Raw genomic sequence first — 16,631 nt, forward strand, 5'->3', positions numbered from 1 at the left:
TTTAGAGAACTTGGCATACAAACGTTCCTTACGCAAGGTTTCCAACACAATTGTTAGGTGCTCCCGATGTTGCTCTCGACTTTCTGAGTACACCAAGATGTCGTCGATGAACACGATCACGAAGGTATCCAAAAATGGCTTGAACACCCTATTCATTAAGTCCATAAAGGCTGCGGGGGCATTGGTCAGTCCGAACGGCATGACTGTGAACTCGTAATGGCCGTATCTTGTTCGAAAGGTCGTCTTAGGAATATCCTCGTTCCTAATTCTGAGCTGATGGTAACCAGACCTAAGATCGATTTTTGAGAAAACCTTGGCCTTCTGCAACTGATCGAACAAGTCTTCGATACGCGGCAATGGGTACTTGTTTTTTATTGTGGCCTGGTTGAGCATTCGATAGTCGATGCACAACCGCAAGGTCCCATCCTTCTTCTTCACGAAGAGCACAGGAGCTCCCCAAGGAGAAATGCTGGGGCGAATGAATCCCTGATCCAACAACTCCTGCAACTGCTTCTTCAGCTCCTCAAGCTCAGCTGACGCCATTCTGTAGGGTGCTTTGGAGATTGGCGTCGTACCTGGTAGCAATTCAATATTGAATTCTACCTCACGAGACGGTGGAAGTCCCGACAGCTCTTTAGGAAAAACGTCGGGGTAATCGCGAACAACATCCAGCTCACCGATGGGAATAGGCATTGGATCTGACTGGATAACACTAACCAAAAAGGCAGTGCATCCCTTCCGCAAAAAGTTCTGTGCCTTAAGCGCCGAGATCATCCGGCTTGCTCGAACAGGTCTGGGAATTCTGAATTCTACTCTCGAAGAGCCTGGAGGTGATAAAACGATCTTGCCATCACGGCAAAAGATTTTGGCATGATACTTGTGCAACCAATCCATGCCTAGGATGACGTCAAATTCAGTCATCTCCAACAGGATAGCACAAGCATGCAAGTGTCGCTCTGCCACCACTACATCCAATTTAGGTATGTAAGTGGTGCAAACTGTGTTCTTCCCAACGGGGTTATACACGTCTAAAGCATTATCAAGTGGTTTTACAGTTAAGTGCAATTGTTTTACGAATTTTTCTGAAACAAACGAGTGTGTAGCACCATAATCAAAGAGTACAAAAGCTGCTTGATCAGCAACAAGAATGGTACCTTGAACGAGATCCCCTTTGGTCAATTGCTTGACCGTGGCTGCATAAACTCGACCCGGCTCCCTGCCACTGCTTGGTTGTGCTCGCTGTTGCTGTTGATGAGGTGGTCGAGGAGGCTGAGATACGTTGTCGGTTCGCTTGAGGTCATCTGCTGCTTTCTTCTGGTAGTCGCGTATGAAGTGACCCATCTTACCACAGTACAGGCATCCGCCAGTGTCCCGCGGACAAGATTGTCCCACGTGTGGCCTCTTGCACCTGGGGCAGTTATCGCCAGATGGCTGCCTGGACGTTGGATGGCCCTGCTATTGTTGGCGCTTTGCCGAAGGGAACTGCTTCTTCCCTCCCTCAGTCTTCACTGGTAATGGTGGCCGCTGCCCTGGGCCACCGAAAAAGGTCTTCTTCTGATCACCACCAGACGTTGTTGACTTCTTGGCTTGCACACTTTTTGAACGCTCCCAATACTCGTTCAGTAAGGTGGCTGCTGCTACCGCTGCAGAAAAAGTCGCGGGCATACTGGTGAGAACCCTATGCCTGAGTCCTTCCTTCAGTCCGCGAATGAACTTCCCGGCCCGCTCATGATCATCCTCGAATAGGTGAGGACAATAGCGCTCCAACCGTTGAAATTTGGCGATATATTCGTTCAGGCTTAAGCTGCCTTGGCACAGCTCCAAAAATTCCACCTTCTTCTTTTCCCTCGCATGAGGAGGGAAATAGTTTCCGAGAAAAACCCTTCGGAAGGCCTCCCACGGAATCACCTCAGCACCCGGAAACTGCACCTCCCGCGTAGTGTCCCACCACTTGCGAGCGTCATCCTTCAATCGAAAGGACCTGAACATCGTCTTCTTATCATCAGGGACGGACAACACTTGGAACACCCGTTCCACCTCTTTAACCCAACTCTCCGCCAAGTCAGGATCAACCTTGCCAGAGAAAGTAGGAGGGTCCAGCTTCAGAAATTTTTCATAGGTGGCAGTTGGTGCATTCCCAACAAGGGAACCCGGATCCTGATGAGGGCGACCCTGGTTACGAATTGCCTCAGCTAAGGAGTTGAGGGTATCCATCATGAATCCCCTCTGCTCACGCAACTTATCGGCCATGCTGTGGCTTGAGTTTCCCGCCATCCTTAAAAAGCAACCAAGATTAACATCAAAATACTGAAGACGTACAAGTAGACATAAGTATAGAAGCAAAGGCAAAAACATAGATCTTTATTACGAAAGTCAAATATTTAGAATCCAGCTGTGCTGGTACATAAGAAAAGCTTTATTCCGTAATTATAAATGAGTTCACAAACTCCAACAAAACTGGGTGAGTGCTACCCCCCGCTAGGGACGGCTAGAGTACTTCCTAAGATATTCCCTTCTATTGCCTGTGCGCCTGAATCTGCGCTTAGGGGTGAAGGGAAGTGGCTCATTGTAGGAGGGCTCCTGCCCGTAAAGGGGCGTCGCCGGAGTATATTTCGGTGAGCCAAGACTATAATCTGAAGAATCCGTCGCAGGTGTGTATGTGGGTGATACACCGCCAACTGGGTCTGCTGGAGGGGGCGGTTGCTCGCCTGCAGTCGAAATTGCGATCTTGTCGTCATGCTCGACCTTGTGGAGGCAAGCATCCACGGTGTGCCCAGTTTCTCCGCAGAAACCGCACTCCTCTGCTAACTCAGGGGGAACAAAATCTCCCGATGACTCTTGTGGTGTCTGATGGTGCACCCGAATGTGTGAAGGCGCGAAATCACCTTCTCGAGCATGCACTTCAGCCCACGTTGCTGCCAAGGGTATCTGGTAGGCGATCGGTAGTGGGAAGCCTTGCTCATCCGTAAAAATGGGTAGAGGAGGACGGTTAGCCCAGTAACCAGCCCTGAACATCACATGTCCGCCCCTCTCCCTTACGGAACGGCCACGCACTCTACGCGTGCCCCTACCGCGACTACCACTAGCACCAGTAAACGGGTCCATCTATCCAAAGGTACTACGAATAAAACAAGAACATAACTCAGTCTAAACATGCTATAAAATATCACAGACTTACTTACAGCGCGATGGAATGCTCCATAGTCAAGATTTCACCTCTTTCTGATCTGGCTTTGATACCAAGCTGTAACACCCCAAAATTTTGACTTGTGATTTCGAAAACCTTATCGAAAAACCTTTCAAAGATTTAAAGTTTTAACTCTTAAAAACGACAGCGGAAGACATTTAGAAAGGAACACAACTCAACAATCCTGGGTACGTTAGCTGAAAAACCATCATTTACATGTACAACCACTTAAAGAAATTGAAGAAATAAGGCAATAGATTAAAAATCTGCAGTTTATTACAAAATGAGCAATTCGTTCCAAAGTTCAATAAATCTAAAGAAAACTTCAAAAAAAAACTCAGAGCCAAGCCGCCAGCAGAAAGAAGATGAATCTTGATCCATATTGCACCGCGCCATCGGCCGCCAGTGAAGTCCTACTCCTCACCTACCCATAAAATGGGTCAGTTTCATAACAAACCAGTAGGTGCACGAACAAATAAGTAGAGTGAAAATAAAACAGGACATTAATGAGATAAGCAGTTATGATATTTAAGAAATTAAAACAATTGTAGTCTATTCTAACAAATGTAATAAGTGCAAAGAGCTGTTAGTTGAAGCAGGGTAAGTCTCAGTCATCTACAACTATTCATGAATATATTCTTTAAGTTCTGATATCAACTGGCCTGTGGGTACGCACAGACACGAAACGTAGAAACAGCCGAGACCGATCCGGGGGTTTATTATGTCAGGTGTTTTCATTAACCCGGATGGCTGACTGAGTCCGCTCCAAAGGGGACGGTCAGTGACCAAGAGAGTAAATCCCCAAAGGCATTCGTGGCCCATGGATGCATCCAACTTCTGTAGAAGTGCCTGGGAGTTACCACCTAGGATAATTTATGGTAATCCCAATTCCCCTAACTCCGATGACTGGGAAAAACCGAGTCTTTTGCTCGTGGGGTGGTTGTTAACAACCTGTCCATCGGAGTCTTTGTACCATCCATCCTCTCCCTTGATGAACCGTGAAGATCGGATGGGTACGACGGGGGTTTCTTAACCGTCGCCTCATCCTACATGCTTTGGTCTATTAGACCCACTCGAGCATCTTGCCTGTGAAGGCGAATGGTCACCATTTATGTGATCTCAGCATTGTGCTAATTGCACTCATCGAGGTTGCTACAACCTCATCCTCCAACCATCGTAACTCATATGGGACGTACTTGTCCAAAAGTACGGTTGTACCTCCCTAGAGGTACGACTACGATGAGCGGGCAACATATAATGTTTTATGATTCTTTTGGTTCCTACATGACATGTTTTGTTTTTCTGAGCAATTGGCCTGTGGAGGCCGATATTACCACATCAAAATCAATAAAGTGTAGATCTCACACTTCAATACACTCCATGATCTTACATAAAATTCATACCGTACCTGCCTTAAGGTTCGGCTACAATAGCAATTGCAGTGGTTTTGAGTCTATTCACAAAGTCTATCTTAAGTATGCAGTTTCAAAGGAATAAGCATGCATAATAGACAATTATGAGTTAAGTAATCTTACACGTAAACAGGCATGCCAAGTAAACTACTTGATTCTTTCTAGAATGAGTCTACCCAAGAATTTACATTATGCAATTTCAAAAGAATCACAAAGAGTAAAACATTGATCAACCAATACTTCTTCAGATACGCAAGTATGCAAAATAACTATTCTATCTCAGAAGTCTTATTTTATTTTGTTCATAGACACTATTCGTGCGACTTTCCCCCACCTCGGGATGTCGTGCAGCTGCGTGCGTCTACGCGTGTAGATGATACGAGGCTCGAGCCGCGGAGCCAGAGCGGGGTTCGATACGAAGTCTGCAAAAGGGTGAGTATTCAATTATGATAATTTAATTAAATGTTGCGACGGGAGCAAGGGTAGGATTAAGTGACCGGGGATACCGGCCCCTTCCAGACAGAACAACAAAAGGCAGGGCCCTCGGCCCTTGCCTGACGAAATAGTGAATGGCAGGGGCCTCGGCCCCTGACTGTCAATAATAGCGAATGGCAGGGGCCTCGGCACCTGTATGACAAAACGCGAAGGGCAGGGCCCTTGCCCCAGCCAAACAGGTCACGCATGGCAGGGGTCTCGGCCCCTACCTCAAGAATAGGGAAAGGCAGGGCCTCGGCCCTTGCCTGGTACAAACAGAATGGCAAGGGCCCTGGCCTGACAAAAATGAAGAAATGGCAAGGGCCCCAGCCCCTGCCTGTCGAAAATGAGGAATGGCAGGGGCCCCAGCCCCTGCCTGACGAATCAAGAGACGCCAGGGGCCTCGGCCCCTGCCAGAAACACCTACAAATGGAAGGGGCCTAGACCCCTGCCAGTCAAAAATCGCGGAGCCGCAGGGGGGGGGGGGGGGGTGTCCGGCCCCCCTGCGTGCCGAGGGTCAAGAGCGGCAGGGGGTATTCCCTGCCCTCCCAGAAGCCAGGGGGCGGCAGGGGGTGAGCCTCTGCCAGCCCAACAAAATAAAGGGCGACAGGGGCATTGCCCCTGCCAGCCGAGACAGGAAGGCGGCAGGGGCACTACCCCTGCGCGCCAGAACACAAGAGGCAGCGGGGCGAGCCCCCGCCTGCCGAAAAAAACAAGAAGCGGCAGGGGCATTGCCCCTGCCTATAGGTGGTCGAAAGGTGGCAGAGGAACTGACCCCTGCCGAAAGAGAGACCGGGGTGGGGGTGACAGGGAGGGAAACCGACCTCCCGTCAGTTTCCCTGTCACCCACAGAGGTGAGGGAGTGTCGCAGGGGCCATTGGTCCCCTGCCGGCACTCCGGCGCACCCCCGGAGGGAAGAGGAGACGACAGGGGCCTTGCAGGCCACCTGTCGGCCCTCCGATGAATACCAGAGAGGCGGGAGGTCACGGCAGGGGCCCTGCGCCGCCTGCCTGCCTCCCGGCGAGGTGACAGAAGGGGGGTGAAGAAGAGAAGAGGGAGGAGAAGAGAGCGGCGTACCTGGCAGTGGTGGCCGGCGCCAGCGGCGTGTGCAGCAGGGAAGGAGACCGGCGCGAGGGGGAGGAAGCTCGAGAGGGGAGGCGTGCCTCCCCTCGCCCTCCTGCAATGCTCTTAAAGAGCTCGGGGGGGGGGGGGGGGGGGGGGGCGATGAAAGGCGAAACCTCGGTGGGTTTCCCCAATCAACCCGAAAACGAAGGGGGAGAAGAGGGGGGGTTGCGGCGCCCGAAAGCTCGGGTTAAGGAAAACCCTAATAAAAAAAAGGGGCCCGGGTTGGGTCCGGACCCGACCCGGCCCGGGTCCAAATATATATATATTTTTTTTAAATGGGGTTTTACAACGTCTCCCAAAAAAATTGGAAAAAATTGAATATTTTTACCCCCTGAAACACCCAAAATACATAAATCTGTTCTAAATCCCTGTTTTCTGTTTTAAAACATTTTTATCCCAATGTTTTGTTCATATCTCAAGTTTTACAAATTATTTTTATATTCTGTAAAAAGGATTGGTTTCTAGAACATGTCTTGAGTCTCTAGACTCAATTCGTGCTTAAATTGGGTTCTTTTAGATCATTTTCGTCGAAAAACCCCAACTGGTTTTTCTGCCTGTCTTATTTTTGTAAAAACCAATCTTATTTTGCAAAATCCAATTTTAAAATCCAATTTCGTAGTTTTCTTCAATTTTTTCCTTAATTTTTCGATTGTATGGTGTTCTTAAGGCTATTAAGAGTCTTAAAACCAAATTTGAGATTTTTCTAAAGTGGTTTGACATCTCATTCATTCAATTTTCCCAAAACTAGTGTTTTCAAAACCCTAATTTTTTTTAAAATAAGGGTAAAATTATCATTTTTATTTTATATTTCTAATTTGGGCATTATTTTCTAATTTGAAAATCTCAATTATATTCTAAATCATGTCAACAAGCTTCTTAATCAATTTCATTAATTTTTGAATGCCAAAATTGGAGATATTCTAAGAATTCTTTTGAAAAACCCTCATTTCAAGGCTATAGTCTAGTTTTCAGAGGTATGTTGGTCATTTTGCCCTAATTTCAGAATTCTAATTTTCAAAACCAATTCAATTTCATATTTTATCAAATCCTGCAACCATTCATTACTTTATTTATGATTTTATTTCATAGAAGCATGAAAATGGCTAATTTTTGAAAAATATCCTTCAATATCCAAATACTGTCGGATAAATCTAGAAAAACCTACATTTTTTCACTAACAAGTTTGTTAATTTTGCAGAAAAGATTATATTTTCTTTATTTATTTCAATTATTCAATATAAAGTTGTAATTCGATTATCAAAAATAATAAAAATTTCCTTTTTGCTTAGCTTACAATGATTTGCATATAATTTAATTTTGATATTCAATGCTATTGTTTGTCATTCATGCACATATTACAAATATTACAATGGTCGACACGAATGACACATGCACCTTTTTTTGAGAGCTTAATAAACTCGGTTGAGGTCGTATTTGTGGCCATAGTCAGAATATGAAAGATACTCAGATTTATCATTCTCTCTTAAGTTACAGTCAACCTACACTCTTAGGCTGTCTTCGAAAATCATCTCATATTTTAAAGTAATTCTAAATATTTTTCGAAAAGCATCCTAATAGGAGTCAATGAGATATATTCAATACATATTCGTGGCCATAGTCAGGTATATGTAGAGAATCTGTCCTATTTGAGTTTTATAAGGCACATAAAACCCACTTTTTCATTTTATACCAAAATCGATTTCTGAAAACAAAAGAGATTTCTCAAGGATTTTTAAAACTTTTTTCTTCCAAACATGATTTTATAAAAATGCATTCATTCATCATATAGGTTAATCTGCATCATAGGGCTACACACCCAATCTTCTGAGATTTTTATTCTTCAAAATTGATTTTCTCAAAATATTTATTTTCAAAGAATTTTTTAAGTGATTCCATGCAGGGATCACGATTTTCTCAAGATGTCAATTTCCAAGATCTTCTTTTCAAAATATTTTTCTAAGACTGAATCATGATTTCTAAAATATCTCCTTTTTCTAAGTATTTCTAACAATTCGAAGCATATATCATGTTTTCAGTCAAAAATTTTCAAAGTCATAGCACATGCCTGATTCTTTGTGCATTTAGGATTTAGAATAACGTTTTAGACGATTGAGCAAAGCAAAACACAACATTGATCATTGGTTCAATTACCCTTGGTTATGGCACCAGGAACAGTTGAATCTCATACCGACATGTGAGTCCTATTTTATGAAATCTTCCTGCATTTTAAAATGAAGTTTTGTTATTTTCAAAAGCTCAGTTTGACTTGCAAAATAACAAAAAAAATTTAATGATAACAGTAGGGCAAGCAGATACCTCACACACTTTTTCTACTTGATTCAGTGAAGATGGGTTAGCCTAAAATTGATCAACTTGCCTAGTCCACTAGTCCACTTTGATTTGTGGATCATGTTCAGACCCAACTTCATAAATCCCTCACTTTTTAGGAATACTAGGAACAAATGTGGTCCTATCAAGTCTCGATGATAGGGCATGGTGCATAACATTTTCACTCAATATTTTGAATATGGCCCATGCCTCATCCACGCTCTTGAGCATGAACATGCCCCTATATGAAGAATCAACCATTTGCCTGTCCTTCGTGGTCAAGCCATCGTAAAAGTATTGTACCAATTGCTAATAGGGCACCCGGTGGTGGGGGTCCTTATGAAGAAGATCTTTCATCGTCTTCCACGTCTCATAAAAATGTTTCCCCTCAATTTGAGAAAATCTAGTGATGGCTTTTTGAAACTAGTTTGTCTTACCAATCAAGAAGTACTTTTTGAGAAACTCCTTTTGCATGCATTTCCAAGTAGTAATCTAAACCATGTCTAAGGTCTTTATCCAGTGCTTGACTTTGTTCTTGAGGGAGAATGAGAATAACATCAACCTCAACACGTCATCCCCAAAATTGTTGATATGCACTTTAGAGCAGATCTTGAAGAACTCATATGATGACAATATGGGTCTTCATTGCCTATGCCATAAAAGGATGATAACGTTTGGATTATGCTGGCCTTAATTTTGAAATGATTTTCTCTTATATCAGGTCTAGCGATGCAGGATACAAGAGTATATTCATTAAGAATGAAATACTTCCTCAGGAGACGGTTCAACTGTTGATCCTCAGCCATGGGGCCGGATCGATCGGCTCTCTTAATAAGGGACTTTGGGTCCTCAACTAACTTAGCAAGCTCGGGGTCAAGCGAGTGTTGCCCTTGCATATACCTCATTGTAGACCGATGTAGCAAACATCCTAAAACTGGGCTTTCTACCTACCTAACGCGCAATGTAGACAAACCACAGCAAACCACAAAGCGGGTAAAGAAAAAATAAAACAAGAAAGAAGTAAACAAACACCACCCACTTAAACCCGACAAATATTTTTGCGAAAAATAAATTATAAGGATGGTACCAATCGTGCGTAGTCACCTCCTAGGGGTAGCCTAATAGGTGGGTCGTGCAAGAAAGGTAAGTTGATATCTAGGGTTTGCAAACACATGGTTCTAAATTCCTAAGTACTGAAAGAAACCAGCAGTCCTAGATAATAAACAGAGAATAAACTAACACCCGTAAACAAATAACGAAAAGGAAACTAACAATCCTAAGTAAACAAGAACACACAATGGGCAATAAGGTGGATACTCGTATTTCAATCGTCGTTCCCCGACAATAGCAAAAAAAAATTGGTGTAAGTTTTTGAAATAGATTTTTAAAACAATATATTTAATAAAAACAATGTGAAAGTTAGGCACCAAATAAATAAAAACTGGCTCACACAAGTGATGGAGTCCTGGTTGATTTAAGGGAACGAGAAAAATACTTTGTATTCTACAGAAATCAAACTATTCTTTATTGCCAAATAAAATAAAAATAATTAATGAATTAATTAACTACGAAAGTATGGACCTCTGCAGAGGGCTTAAAAAAATAATAATAATGTGGCCTTGTTATAAACCCAATTGAATTAAATAAAATAAAGTAAACACCCTAAACTAAAAATAAAAGTAGAGGTCTTTGATGTCTTTTTGCAATCGTTGTAAATTTTGAAAAGATTTTTATATGAAAAGCATGTGAAAACCAGACATCAAATAATAAAAACCGGTTCTCACTAGTGGATGAGACCGGGTCGAACTCAGGGAACGGGAATATTTTGTATTCAAGCACACAATTCTAAACTAATCTTTATTGCTGAATTATGGAAATGTAAAATGTTCAGAAAAGTAAAAACAACTAGCTATTACAACAAATGAATACCCTTCACAGAGGGCGTAAAGTGCAATATTTACAAACCCAATTAAATTCCTAAATTCTAAAATAAGAGAAAAACATCTTCTATTCTTGCACTTCCCATGTTATGCAATCGCTTCAACTCCACTCCTTCGTTATCCTGCACAAATTCAATGAACACGAGCAGTACCAGAGTTCGAAATAGAAATCTATATTGAATTAACTACTTCTTAAAAACACTGAAGAATATTAACAAAAGACTTCAATGACAACTAAAACTACATTAACTAACACAATTAACTAAATTTCAATTCACTAACACTCCACTTTATGAAACCTAATTATTTCAATTAACTAATAATGAAGACAATTAATCACTAATACTTCATTAACAAACTATGAACATACACTATTGAAAAACACAATATTAACAAACATTGAAAGCAGTAAAATCAAAAATTGTAAAAATCAAGAAATGACTAATGAAGGATCAAAAATTCAGGTATTTGAAAACAATAGGAAAAACATGTAAAACAAGCTAACAGAATGGCAAAGGAAAACTAATTTTGTAAAAAAAATTATTGAATGAGACAAAACGAGAAGAGTATTTTTTTTTTTCAAACATAGAAAATATGGAATTCAAAATGTGAACTAACCGCTAAGAATTAATATTCATCTAACGAAAACATCAATTACAAAGTTAATCAGTAAACTAAAATATCAATCTTAGAATTGATCAGCAGAAAAAAATTTCAGTACAGCAGATTGATCTCTGCTGAGCTGTTGCAGAGTAGTTCACGGCAAAGCTAGAAATTCCAGCGAATGAAGAAAAATTCTGGCAGCTTCTCAATATATGATTCTTTTGATTTGTTTTAAATCCAACCGGAGAACAGAATGGATTCCAGCAGTGCCAGAAAAGTGACCGTGAATCAGATGTAATCCGTTAGCTTATTACAGACTTCCGAAAAAATTCACCAGAAATTTTTATCGATCCAGGTAATCAATCCCTTCTTCTTAAAAAACAAAATTCTATCGATTCAGATAATCGATATACAAAGCTTAATCCAGCAAATCCAGATCAATGTTTTGATTAAAAATTTATGCAGGTATTTATCAAAACTATTGATAAAAAAAAAACATTCAGGCCGATCCTTGTCGATCGTCGGATTCTTCATAGAATTTTCTTCTTTTTATGTTTTCTTTTTATAATTTTTTTCATTTTCCAAATTGAGATTTAGCAGATTATCTTTCAAAAAGATTTAAAACGAAGAAGAAGAAAAACTAATTAGAAGAAGAAGAAGAAGAAGAAGAAGAAGAAGAAGAAGAACGACTTACCAGTGAAGGAGGAGGTGGCTTCCACTTCAGGCGCCGCAATCGACTGGAAATTTCCTTGCCACCGGATGAGGATGATCAGTTGTTGCTGCTGCAGGAAAAAGAAGAAGAAGAAGAAGAAGGAAATGAGGGAATCCGGCAATTAGGAAAAACAGAAAGAAGAGGGGAAAATCAGAGGGGGAAAAGCAAATTTCTGGCGCACAAAACTGGAGCCCCTTCCGATCTGTTGTACGCCCCTTTTTAAAAGGGTTTACACCGGTTGGAACCGGTTTGAAACAACCCCTTTTTATTTTCAAAACTTCCAAACCGGTTCCAACCGGTTTGGTTTTTACTTGCTACTTATTTTTTTTTTTTTAAAAATACAAACCGGTTCCACCCGGTTTGTATTCTTATTTATTTATTTTTTTTTATATTTTTTTATATATTTTTTTTCTTTTCACAAGTAAAGAAAACTGTGAAACTTTTCAAAAACAAAACTATTTATTAAAGAACTTCAAAACTAATCTACTATATTTTTTTCTTTTCTTTTCTAAAAAAAAAAAACTTAAATTAAATAAAACTATTTTTCTAATTTTTTTTATATTTTATTTTTTTCTTTTTAATAAAAACTAAAACCAACTAAAACTAAAATAGGTATAAGAATATAAAATAAAACTATTTTTTATTCATTTTCTAATTTTAAATCATTTTAGCACATTTACTCAAAAACTAACATAAAATTGGGTTTTTGAAACATTATTTCATAAAATCATGCACATTTAAATGTTAATAAACTCTAAATTATATGCATGATCAAATACCCCCATGCTTATGTTTTGCTAGTCCTCGAGCAAACTAGAAAAATGCAAGAAATCAAACTATCACCTAACTCACTTTCGTAGGAATCACGGTTGCATTTAGCTCATGCAACAAGCCCTTTCAACCCTTGGGTTACCCCAGTGGACGAGTAAGGTCTCGTGAGGGTTTGCAGTGATGCTACCCACAAACATCTCTGTCATGTATGCATAATATTACACATCCTCATAAGCAGTAGGTAATTAAAGACTTTGTTTTCACAAATGTTTTCTATTATTTCAAAATCACAATATAATTAGAGTTTTTTTTTTATGTACCACCACAGAAAAAGAATTTCTTTCACTTTTCTAAATATCACAATTATTTATGTTTTATTCTTAGAAAATCCAATAAAAACATATTATTATTTACTTATCCTCACTCATATGTTTTCTGCACAGGTTTTCTCAATCACACTTCTAAGCACTGAACTTTTCTTTCTTTTTAAGCTCTTTTCTCTATTTTTTTTCTTTTCACGCTTTTTCTTTTTGTGCACTTATTTTTCTCATATAGCTTGCGTGTGGTCTGCTTTTATGCCTTGTGCAATGTCAATATCTTCTATACTTTTTCATACCAAAAGATATCAACTAAGACATAAAAGTGACTTCCTTCATTCACCCTTATAACATGAGAGTCAAACATTTCAACTTGTATCCGTTCTCAGCTACTTAGGATCACGAAGTTTTCCACTCTCCTTTTCGAAATGGAATTAAAAGTTTCAACTTACATCTAAGTTCCATCTACTAAGGATTGTGAAATTATCCAAACAACCTAACGCATGCTTTTTCTCACTTTTTGAGCTCATTTTTATGCTTTTGTTCATTTGCTTAGTTTTTCAAAATAAAACTGTGCATATTCATATTTATGATTCAAAATAAACTCTAACATGTATCTATCATCATTTCCTCGAAATCCACATAAACAACCATAATTTTTAGATCTATGTCAAAAAAAAAAAAATCGTGGGGCTTAAAAATCCTCTAAAAATATCAGATTTGAAATAACATTCATATAAGTTCAAACTCTTTCTTTAAAAATCTACTTTTTATGAGAGATGTGTAAACATGTGCAAGAACGTAGACAAAAATATTCTGGTGAGCTACTACACCCTCCCCCATGCTTGAATTACACTGTCCCAGTGGCATTCCCCCATGCTTATGTGAAACTAAGTGAATGCACATGAGATAAAATCAATGAGAGAAAGAAAGTAAACTCAATGAAATCTAAAATGTGAAAATATGCCTACCATGATTATGGTTTATGAATTATGCACATGAACTATATGAAAGTACTCTTAAAAAATTGTTTTTCTATGAATATTTACAAAATTTTTAAAATATATACAAACATGTGTGAGTCCTAAACTTCTAAAAGATCAACATCCTCAATATCTTGTCCTGTCACAATATCTGAGATATAAGGCTTCAGCCGTTGCCCATTTACTTTAAAAATAGCACCCGTACGAGGGTCAAAAAGATCTATCGCTCCATATGGAAACACCCTATGCACAACAAATGGACCATTCCATCTTGACTTCAACTTACCTGGAAAAAGATGAAGACGTGAATGATAAAGCCATACCTTTTGCCCAGGCTCGAACTGTTTCCTAACAATATATCGATCATGAAAATGCTTAGTTCGAGCTTTATAAATCTTTGCACTCTCATAGGCTTCATTACGCAATTCCTGTAGCTCACTCAACTGTAATTTTCTCTCGACTCCAGCTTGGGTCATGTTGAAATTGAATTTTTTTATAGCCCAATATGCTCTATGTTCTAACTCAACAGGAAGATGGCAAGGTTTCCCGAAAACTAATCGAAATGGTGACATACCAATCGGGGTTTTGAAAGCAGTCCTATAAGCCCACAAGGCATCATCAAGGCGCTGAGACCAATCCTTGCGGTCTGGTCTGACTGTCTTTTCAAGAATCCTCTTTATCTCCCTGTTAGATACCTCAACTTGGCCACTGGTTTGTGGGTGGTAAGGTGTAGCAATCCGATGATGCACAGAATATTTCCTAAGTAAGGAAGCTACCTGCACATTACGAAAATGCGTCCCACCATCACTGATGATCGCTCTAGGAACTCCGAACCGACTAAAAATGTTGTGCTTGATAAACCGAAGCACCTCTTTATGATCATTGGTCCGGGTGGCCACAGCCTCGACCCATTTTGAAACATAATCAACCGCCACTAAAATATATGTAAATCCAAATGATGGCGGAAAAGGACCCATGAAATCAATGCCCCAAACATCAAAATTTTCCACAATCAGAATAGGTAAAAGAGGCATCATGTCTCGCTTGGTAATGCGACCTGTTTGCTGACATCGCAAACACTTCCTACAGAATTCGTGAGCATCTCTATGAAGTGTGGGCCACCAAAATCCAGACTGAAGGACCTTTGCAGCGGTCTTCCGACTAGAAAAATGACCTCCACAAGCTAAAGAATGACAAAATGATAAAATGGAATGATACTCTTCTTCAGGCACACATCTCCGAATCATCTGGTCCGGGCATGATCTAAATAATTCTGGTTCCTTCCAAAAATAATGTTTCACCTGCGCAAAAAATCTATCTTTTTCATTCCGGTTCCAGTGCGCAGGATACTCTCTAGTAACCAGAAAATTTACAATATCCGCGAACCAAGGTAAACGCTTGACATGAAATAACTGCTCATCCGAAAAAGAATCAACAATCTGTCCTTGATCAATAGATGAATCTATAGTCAGTCTAGACAGATGATCTGCTACAAGATTCTTACATCCACTCTTATCTCGAATCTCAATATCAAATTCTTGTAACAGAAGAATCCAACGAATGAGACGCGGTTTAGCATCCTTTTTACTCATCAAATATCTCAATGCAGCATGATCTGAGTAAATGATAACTTTGGAGCCTAACAAATATGATCGAAACTTCTCAAGTGCAAATACAACAGCTAGTAACTCCTTCTCAGTGGTAGTATAATGCATTTGTGTGTCAGAAAGAGTCCTACTAGCATAATGAATAACATGAGATCGTTTCTCAATTTTCTGTCCTAAAATAGCTCCAACCGCATAATCTGAAGCGTCACACATAATCTCAAAAGGCACTGACCACTCAGGAGATCTGAGAATAGGAGCAGTGGTCAATGCTTCCTTTAGGGCTAAAAATGCCTTCAGACAGGCATCATCAAACACAAACGACTGATCTTTCGACAACAGGTTACACAACGGTCTAGAAATCTGACTAAAATCCTTAATGAACCGTCTATAGAAACCTGCATGCCCTAAAAATGAACGCACTTGCCTCACAGAGGTCGGTGGAGCTAATTTGACAATGGTCTCCACTTTGGCCTTATCGACCTCAATACCTTTCTCAGACACAATATGTCCAAGAACAATCCCCTGCTGTACCATGAAATGACTCTTTTCCCAACTCAACACTAGATTTGTCTCCCTACAGCGCTGAAGTACACGAGAGAATTTTTGGAGACAATCATCAAAAGAAGAGCCATAAACCGAGAAATCGTCCATGAAAATCTCAAGGACATCATCCATCATGTCAGAGAAAATCGCCATCATACATCTCTGAAATGTAGCCGGGGCATTACAAAGCCCAAACGGCATCCTCCTATACGCAAATGTACCATAGGGACAGGTAAATGTCGTCTTATCCTGATCCTCGGGATGAATAGCCACCTGATTATATCCGGAATATCCATCTAAAAAGCAATAATATTGTTGGCCTGCAAGTCTTTCTAAAATTTGGTCGATGAACGGTAACGGGAAATGATCTTTCCTAGTTGCACTGTTCAACTTCCTATAGTCAATACATACTCGCCATCCCGTAGTAATCCTCATGGGAATGCTCTCTCCTTTCTCATTCTTTTCCACAGTGAGCCCAGACTTTTTGGGAACAACCTGGGTAGGACTCACCCACTGACTATCGGAGATAGGATAAATAATCCCAGCATCTAACAATTTAACTACTTCCTTTTTCACCACTTCTTTCATGTGAGGATTTAATCTCCTTTGTGATTCTCTTGAGGGTTTAG

Source organism: Nuphar pumila, chromosome 10 (assembly GCF_984573655.1).
Source record: "Nuphar pumila chromosome 10, dmNupPumi1.hap1.1, whole genome shotgun sequence".
Classification (NCBI taxonomy): Eukaryota; Viridiplantae; Streptophyta; class Magnoliopsida; order Nymphaeales; family Nymphaeaceae; genus Nuphar; species Nuphar pumila.